The 7,427-nt window shown below is 31.9% G+C and overlaps 1 protein-coding gene across 1 annotated transcript in view; it reads left to right on the top strand.

Moving 5' to 3' along the window:
* LOC109375393 (neural cell adhesion molecule 2) overlaps window positions 1-7,427 on the top strand; it is a gene marked incomplete at its 3' end in the record, with an annotated part of 398,480 nt that overhangs the window by 209,648 nt on the left and 181,405 nt on the right. The gene's annotated exons all lie outside the window — the stretch shown is intronic.

The following is a 7,427-nucleotide window of genomic DNA, read 5'->3' as shown; positions in this document are numbered from 1 at the left end:
GTTAATTGAAGTCATACTTGGTCCTTTCTCAGTGATAAATCAAAATGATGCTAAGTAATTTATTACAAATGTCAGAATATGTATGCATATTATAACACTAATACTTGATATAAACCCATTTTCTTTAAATCCCCTTTCAGATCATATTTTGTTTAATTTCATAATCTTTACCCTTGCTCTTAACCTGAAATTAATATAATAAAATATACAGCAAATAAAAATTGAGTTGAATTTCTTATATTGTTATTTCCAATGACAATATTAAATGTTGATTTTGAATAAGTTCAAAACACCATAAAATTTATAGGGATGCTATCTCCGATTATCTGATACAACATTTAAAATAACTTTGGTATGGGGTTTCAGAATAGGCAACACAAAGAGAAGCTGAGAAACAGGTGCTCATGAGATATGTTAATACACTGCTTCAGACTTATTTTTGAGTAAATAAAATTCACAACACTTAGTAATTCCTGATATAATTCCAACTGCAAAGATCAGAAGGTTAGAGTGTATGAGAATTTAAGATAGATGTTTTTTTTTCTGGGTTAAATGCTGTAATGTCTACTGTACATATTCCAGAAATAAAGATGCATAAAGCCCCACCTGATCTATGGAATAGCAAGAAGGCAAAATGTTCTGATGATCGGGGTCACTGTGGATTTATTTAAGACAATCTGGATATATATATATATATATATATATATATGTATTTGTTATTCAGAACAACCTACTTAGAAACTATTAATATATCTATATCTATATCCATATATATCTATATCTAGGCTCGGTAGATAGGTAGATAGATATAGATAGGTACAGATATATATAGGTAGATGGATAGATAGATACATAGATATATGAAAATAATAAAGAGTAGAGCAAGCATTTGGGACTCTGTGAAGTATTGTTGAATCACTTTAGAAAGGGCATTCTTATAATTAAATAACCAAATAATACTTTTTTCTTAGTCAGATTGGGGCAGTTTCATATTAATTCACAGATCCCAGAACATCCTTCATTCATCTCAATGATATTTAAAAATATATATATATATCTTTAGGCTTTCCATCCAAATAAACAGTTTCATGGTATCTACACCACCTATTCCCAAACTTTAGAACACTTCCAAATAGTATCCCAGCACACCAGCCAGCCAGTGTCTGAACAAACTCTTTGCTTGGCCAACAGTTGTACGAGTTGTGTCCTTCACAAGTCATCTTAGCAAAAGGAAGGCCAGTGGGAGATAAAGTCCATATCTTGTTCTGCTCCCTAAACTTACGATCCTGGTTCAGGGCCATATCCACTAGTAGGATGGAGCAACTCTTTGTAATTTCTTGTCCCAGGAATTGTACCTTAAAAAAAAAAGTGAATACCTTGAGCAATAGCTGCTGTCTCTGAATATTTGCCACTCAGGAATATTTGCAAATACTGAGAAGCTATACAAAGAATGCCATGGCCTTCCTTGATTATTGGGAGATGATCCAATAAGAGACGCTCTTTGGTTATCTTATCATATACACTGTCCTTCCCCAAATTAGAAGACGCCTTGTTTACATTATTTATGATTATTCATTCATTCACCAGATATTCATTGAGAACAAATATTCTGGGTATATCTTGGTGAACAAGCAGATACAATACTGTACACATGGAACATCTATTCATCTGAGTGTAAATAGATAAAGAAAGCTGTACATTATGTTAAAAGCTGGTAAGGGTTATTGAAATAAAAATAGCAAATGAATCGAGATGGAGTGTGCCGGAGTGGGGGTCAGGAAGCAAACACTGAAGTAGATAAGTGATGGATCAGTCTTTGCTGCTGGACTGAGACTAGGGTTTGATTTTTATTCTGAGTGAAAAGCGGAACCATTAATAAATTTTGATCAGATATGTGATAAGATCAAACTTAGTTTTTAAGTAATCACTTTTTAAATAAACAGTCTTTCTGCTGTGTTGATCTAACTCCTATTTTTAAATGATTAAACTTGATACTCTATTTAAATGGAATCATAGGTTGAAGGAAGGAATCCATTATGGCATATATCCAGGAATGACAGGAAATTGGCTTCTGAGAGAAAACACACATAAAATACTCGTATGATTATTGCAGTTGATGTAGGAAATGGAAAAATTTAAAACTCATTTGTAATAAGAACCATTAGCATACTGGGTCTGAAAAAGTAACTTTGTTAACCTGATAAAATATATCTATCAGTAGCAAACATTGCAAATACAATTAATGGGGGGGAACTTAAGTCATATTTTCTTTAAGTAAAAAATAAAACAAGGTTCCCACCAACAATTTTTCTATTGAACATAGTATTAAAGGTACTAGTCAGCACTTTAAGTAAACAAAAATAAACAAATAAAAAATGAAAAGGACTGGGAAAGAAAAATGCTATCACTTGCTGATGATATAATTAGTGCCAGAAAATTCAACAGAATCTGTAGGGAAGCTTTTAAGGTTGATGAAAGAGCTCACCAAATCATTTAGACTAAACCCCACACACAGAAAACATCGTTACTGTAGCATAAAATAAATTTAAAATTCAAATCAAAAGATATTAAATTAGTAAATATAAGGAAATTAGAAATAAAAATGTGCAAGTATCTTGTAGAGATGTATAAAGCACAATTTAAATATAATACAATGTACTGCATTCTCAAATGCTTATGATTTTACTGTCTTAAAAACCTATTCTTGATTTGCTAGGTTCATTCTTATAGTTATTAATAACTATAAACTTATGCACATATTTTCCATATAATTTACTGACTTTGTTCATGTCAAACTTTTATTTATAATACCATTGGTAAAGAATAATAAGATAACAATACGCTTTAAAAGTATTTGTAAGAGGGCCGGCCGAGTGGCTCAGTTGGTTAAGAGCTTTCTCAAGCATGTGAGCTCTGAGCAACAGGGTTGCCGGTTCGATGCTCAGCTCGAGCTGAGCTTCTGCTGAGCTGCCAACAGGTGGCAGGATGGCTCAGCTAAAAAAAAAAAAAGCATTTGTAAGAAGCTAAAACTTAATTCATTGGCTGACATCATAGCCATTATCATGCTAATAAATAATTTTCTATGAATTTCCCTGTTCTGTGGACATTTTAAAGTACTTTGCTTGGATAATTTTTTTTAATTCTCATAAAACTCTATGCCACAGCTCCTACAGGTGAGAAAACAAAGTCAGGAGTGTCAAGTAACTTGCCCATTGTCACATGGTAGGAAGAGGTACATTTGGGATTTCTACTCTGATAATCTGTCTTCAGAGATAAATTCGTGTCTCGTTATCTCATTTATTCTGCATATATATCCCTTTTGTTCATATTGTATGAGGTGTATTCTATTACTAGTTTAACAAATATTTAGTGAATGCATTCTCATATCACTCATTGTTCTTGAATTGGGAATATATAAGCAATAAAGATTTTTAATGCTTTAAGAATTAAATGAACTATCTCAGATGTGTTTACAAGCCAAGGTATTTTAACTTATCTGAATAATCACTTGGTTGGGTTTTTAGAAACCCCATTAAATAAATCCTGTGTGACAACAACAAAAATTATATAACTAACATCATTGAGCATGTATTGTATGCCAGGGAACTGTTCTAATGGCTTTAGATATATAGATATATTATTTATTTGAAACACACACCCATACATGCACACACATGCACACATGTGCACACACGTGCACACACATGTATGACACAATTATCATTATCCCCATTTCCCAGTGAATAATCTGAGGCATAGATATTTTGATAATGTGTCTAAGTTCTCACAATTATGAAGTGACACATTTGGGTAATTGGATTGGACTACAGGTAATCATCAAATATCATTATTTGCAAAATGTAGTTTTTATAATGAAAAATATATTACTTATTTCTTTTATTTTATTTAAGCCATAATAATTAAAAAAATTAAATCTCCTTTTTTTAGTCTACATACTTTTAAAAATATATTTTAAAACAATTGCCTCTATTTTGCTTCTTTATTTTTTTGAAATTGTGGATGGTAAAGATAGTTTTGGATTTGCTTAATTTTAATGCCATTGCTTAACAGCATAAAAAATGGCAACCCTGTTTGTCCCCAAAATATTGTATTTTGTTTCCATTATGTGATTTTACTGGACCATGAAATCCAAGCCTGAGGCTTAAAGATATTGAAGCACCACTTTCTAGTCACAATGTGATTTGATCCTAAAAGTACACATATTATTCTGTGATATTTCTTTTTTCTCCTTTATCCCCCTTTTCTACTCTCACCTCACCATGATGAAAAATCCTGAATCCATCTCATTCATCTTTGTAAAATTTTTGCTGCTAGCAAAGTGCTTAGTAATAATCTAGCTTTAAGAATTTTGTCAAAATTCCATCATGTTTTCCTACAAAATGTTGCCAGGTAATGTTAGAACCAGAAAAATGGTAAATTGGGGCTTTCATGAAAACTTTGGTTGTTTATAATTTAAGAACCTAAGTACAATAGTATTGCGTATAATATGCTTAGTAACTCTCCTAATTATACCTATGACGTTCAGTACCATGGACAGGATATGTTTTCCCACTTTACATCCATTGTTGTAGATGAGTAGGATATTTCATTACGGTAAGAGAAATGAGAGACATGAGCAGTAATAATTTGTGTAATTATAAAATGTTGTTTAAGACGTTCCTCCAATGTCTGCTGTATGCAAAAACGTTGACACCCTCACAAAATTGCCAGGTATTTAATAACGATGATAAGACTAACAATTGGAAATTAATCATTGCTAAAAACCTACAAGCGGTATATTGATTTACACTAAGAAAAATTTAAAAGTACAATGCCAAAAGTAGCTGGTTGCCTAACTTTGCAGCTATTGAGCTGATTTACTAGATGAAGGGGCAGTAAATTTAACAGAACTTTTCATAAAATAGAGATGTGCACGGATCATCCAAAATATTGCCTAATAAATTGAACTACTGTAGAATTTATATGACAGTTCTCCCTTTTTTAAGTTAATGGGCAAAGTTCTGACAAAAAACTTACAGGAATATATGTATCATTATCATATAGTTCCTGGGAAAAGAGTATGAGATGTGCACTTTTGGAAACGTAACAGATTATAAAATTAACCATAAGTGTCAAAAGACTTGGCTTATTTTAACTGTAATTTTATACTAGAGGATGAATGCTTATTACTGTGACTATTGCTTTAATAACTCTATCTACTATACTATGTTTCATGGATAGTATTCATGGTTCAATCCTTGTTAGAAACTATTAAAGGGTTAACAGGAGAAATTTTTAACATATCTTGTTTTTGAAAACATGTACCTACTGAAATAAATCTCATTTAGAATTATTTTGTTTCAGTTGAGGACCAATCATGAGAAACACTATTTATGGATATTATGTGGTTCATATTATTTCAAAACAAAAAGATCTTACCTTAATATGTTACCTTTCCATGTATTGGGAGGCTAAGCTTTATAAAAAACAAAAACAACAACAATAACAAAAAAAACCCCTGATACCTGTCTCTTTAAGTATATAAACTTATTTGGGGGTGTATATAATTTCCAGTTTTCATAAATATTTTAAATGTGTTTGTTTTATGCATTTTATGCTACCTAAAAAGCATACACGGAACATAATAATGACTGTTCTTGTGTCATTATGAAAACCAACTTTGTTAATTTTAATGAAATTATGTTCTCTTGTAATTGACTGTTTCCCTCAGTGGTCTAGTTTTTTTTAGCTTCTGACTCATCAATACCCTGCATATCCACCTCATCCTTATTGTAAGCATAATTTAAATATAATTTAAGCCTTTTTTTCTCACTTGACTTGCACTGGATTGTAAACTTTATGGCAATACTTGATTCATAGGGAGAGTCCTAAGGAGCTTTCAGATGTGTGAGGCTCCTAGATTTCTGTCATCCAAGTAAGGCTATCATTACTTAAATATAAACAAATCATGCACGTCTGAAATTTTATCACACTCTAATTATAGGATGCAAATGTAAGACCGTTTCTGAAAAGGAAATGTATGCAGGCACACATTCATATTTAGTTACCACTGGAAAGCCAACTAAGATTAATGACTGAGGAACAAGAAATGTATTAATTTACAAGAATAATTTTAGTCTATAAAGTCTCTGAACTAAATACTTTTGTATCTACATTTATAGGAATCAGTTAATAGCTGTTGTGCATAAGTTGTACAGCTGTGTTTGAATACTGGTGGCAGTCAAGTGTTCACTATCAGAAGGGCAGTATGCTTCTCTTCTAGAGAATGGGGCTTAGATAATTCAGAAATGAATGGGGTTTAGATAACTTAGAAATATAGTTTAAGGAGCTATGAAAATAAAATTTGTTATGAAGAGAATATCGATTAACGGGAATAATTGTTGCTAGATATGTAAGGATATATTACATGCATGGTTTTTGTCAGTTTAATTGATGTATCATTGATGAATAAAATTATAAGATATATATAGTGTACAACATGATGATTTGATATATGTATACACTGTGAAATTCTACCCATTTAATTCATTAACTCACCCATCACCTCACATATTCACCTTTTTTTGTGTGAGAACATTTAATGTCCACTTTCTTAGCAAATTCCAATTATACAATATAATGTTCTCTAGTATAGTCACCATGTTATTAGATCCTCAGACTTTATTCATTCCTATAATTAAAAGTTTTTACCCTTTTATTAACCTTTCTCTCCCCCCAACCACTTTTCTACTTTCTTTTTCTATGAGTTAGACTTTGTTTATTTGATTCCACATATGAATGCTATGATGCAAAAGTCCCTCTCTGGCTTATTTCACTTAGCATAATGTCCTCAGGTTCATCCATGCTGTTGCACGTGAAAGGGCTTTCTTCCTTTTAAAGACTGCATAATATTCCATTCCATAAATATTCCGTAGTTAATCTATACATATCACAGTTTCTTTATCAGTTTCATAAGTCAAGGGGCACTTAATTTGTTTCCATACCTTGGCTGTTATGAATAATGCAGCTATGAACATGGGAGTACAGGCACCTCTTTTAGGTAATTATTTTATTTCCTTAGGATATATACCCAGAAGCGATGTTGGCTGGATCATATAATAGTTCTATTTTTTTTTTTTTTTAGGAACTTCCTTACTGTTTTCTTTATTGGCCATTTACATTCTCACCAACAGTGTACTAGGGCTCCCTTTCTGACCACCCGTCATTACCAACACTTGTTACCTGCTGTCTTTTTGGTAATAGATGCCCACACCCCTAAAGGTGTGAGATATTATCTCTCTGTGGTTTTGATTTGCATTTCTGATGATTACTGATGTTGAGCAACTTTTCATGTACCTCCTGGCCATTTGGATGACTCCCTTGGAAAAATGTCTCGTTAGGTCCTTTGCACATTAAAAAAAAAAAAA

The sequence above is a fragment of the Hipposideros armiger genome, unplaced genomic scaffold (assembly GCF_001890085.2).
Source record: "Hipposideros armiger isolate ML-2016 unplaced genomic scaffold, ASM189008v1 scaffold_942, whole genome shotgun sequence".
NCBI lineage: Eukaryota > Metazoa > Chordata > Mammalia > Chiroptera > Hipposideridae > Hipposideros > Hipposideros armiger.
This window is presented reverse-complemented; position numbering and strand designations above follow the sequence as displayed.